Below are 2,145 nucleotides of genomic sequence, written 5' to 3' on the forward strand. Positions count from 1 at the left end.
ATAGAACTCGAGCCAAGAAAGTGCAAACGATAGAAGTCCTTACGCTCGAAACGCAGTATCGAGATCGCGATAAATTTTTCCGGGTGGTAGACGCCGGCGAGGGTGGCGGGCGTATCTTCTTTCAGAAAATTGTACGGCCGCTCGTAAAGATAAGTACTTAATTCCCTGTTTTGCAGGAAATTGTTTTTCTCCGCAAAGGAGTCCATTTCGCTTTATGAATCGCTCAACCGACTTTACGCGACGAGCTTAAAGCTTAACACCACCGCGAAAAGCTGTCTCTCTCTCTCTCTCTCTTCCTTTCCACCTCTCTGTCCTTATCCCTGCCTCTCTTTTTTTTTTTCTTTTTTTTTATTACTATTTTTCACGCTTCTTTATAGATTATCAAGTTGTATAATCGCCTTCTCTAATTATTATCTTTTGTATTACAGCCATCGTAAACTTGAAATAACGTTACCCGTCAAACCGCTCCAAGCAATCATCGTAAATTACAAATAGCTGTATTATGCTTTCGTTGATCGCGTACGGTTCTAAGAAACATTTAGTATCGTATATCACGTGGAACGATGGTAGGTAGGTAGGTAGGTAGGTAGGTAGGTAGGTAGGTAGGTAGATAGGTAGATAGGTAGGTAGGTAGATAGGTAGGTAGGTGAAAGTGGAGTCGAAGAACGTATCCTTCTTCTTTCACCGACCGAATATCTTAATATTTATATAAAAGCTCGAGAAGAATACGACGGTGATATTATTATTATTACGAGAAACGAAAATATAATGGAAAACTCGTCGAATACGTTTTTGATCCGTATTTTCGTCCACTGGGTAATAATAACGATGGTTGGCAAGAATCGACGAAAGAGGGAAGGAAAGAAGGATTCCTTAATGAAGAATAGCGTGGAGTTTTTTCGTAAGAAAAAACTTTGGAGAATATTTCTACGCGCGCAGGTTATTTCCCGCAAGGTTTTGAAATGCTTCCCCGTAAAACCGGCAATCAGTCAGTGACTAATGCTACAAGACCACGGTAGAAAGGCTTCGGTTCTTTGACGCGAGTACGCATAGAAATAAAGTGTCGATGGAAACGATGCTTGGCGTTGCACCGAGACATTAATAGCCTTTAGACACGGAGTATTTTATTGCCGGTAACCTTTCAGTACGTGCAATCCACCAGTTCTGCAGCGTTGGCAACCGTTACCGTCCGAAGGTCCACAGTTCCTTACAGGCAAACGTCGGACGATGCATACTTAATGAGCGACTCAATACCATGCTTTCTTAATGCATGTCGATTCGAGTAATTAATTATTATGCCTGACACACGTGAAATAAGTGTTTGACGTCGGTATAAAATTCATCTAAATCACTCACGATTGATTTCTACGAGTCACGCATTACCAATGATACTACGTCATTTTAGATTTACCACTCTCGGTGTATATATCGAAATTAAATGTTTACTCGATTATTAACCGTACGCCACTTTTCCTACGTATTTATCTATCGTTAAATCGCTTCGAATATCCATCTATTACCCGCGATGAAATCTTCGTAATTAGGCATAATTGCATACCTACCTTTTTTCTCTTCGCGAACCTATTTTTTCCTCTTCCTCCTGTCATTTTGCTCCTTTTTCTTTTTTCCTCTTTAATCATTCACGCGCGCGTAAGTAGCGTTGTTCGCGCGATTTACGAATTTATGGAGGGCGTAGTAATAGACTATTAGATCGATGGAAAAGATTCATCCACGTTTCGTTCGATCAAAGAGAGGTATCCCCTAGTAATTGGACGTTAACGAATAAAGATAATACGTGTAATAATATATACGATACGCGCGAGGTTAATTTTTAATTAAAACCAGCCTTTGCATCTCGTTAATATATATATATATTTATATACACACGGTATTATCGTTTTGCATCGTTCGTAACGTATTCCACGTGACTTATATCGTCTTATATCGTACACGCTCTATTAATTCTTAAAGGACGGTAAGATAGTTTGTCTCGTATTACACGATTCGTAATGATATACCCACTTGTCCGATACGTGTTAAAAGCGGTAATTCATTTTCACCGTGCTCTTTTTCTCTCGAAAATCTTCATCAAGCACGCCAACTTTCTCGTATATATATATATATATATATATATATATATATATA

The 2,145-nt window shown here is 39.0% G+C and overlaps 1 protein-coding gene and 1 long non-coding RNA gene across 2 annotated transcripts in view; one reads left to right on the plus strand and one right to left on the minus strand.

Annotated features, from left to right (window-relative positions):
• The window catches only part of LOC116185652, a 5,938-nt gene extending 3,827 nt beyond the window's left edge, over positions 1-2,111 (minus strand). Inside the window, exon 1 of the long non-coding RNA XR_004150516.1 lies at positions 2,023-2,111. This is a non-coding gene — a long non-coding RNA (uncharacterized LOC116185652). The remainder of the gene's footprint in view (positions 1-2,022) is intronic.
• The window catches only part of LOC102677979 (neurotrimin-like), a 178,438-nt gene that overhangs the window by 63,468 nt on the left and 112,825 nt on the right, over positions 1-2,145 (plus strand). The window lies entirely within an intron of this gene.

Source organism: Apis dorsata, unplaced genomic scaffold (assembly GCF_000469605.1).
Source record: "Apis dorsata unplaced genomic scaffold, Apis dorsata 1.3 scaffold_238, whole genome shotgun sequence".
In the NCBI taxonomy this organism is placed as follows: Eukaryota; Metazoa; Arthropoda; class Insecta; order Hymenoptera; family Apidae; genus Apis; species Apis dorsata.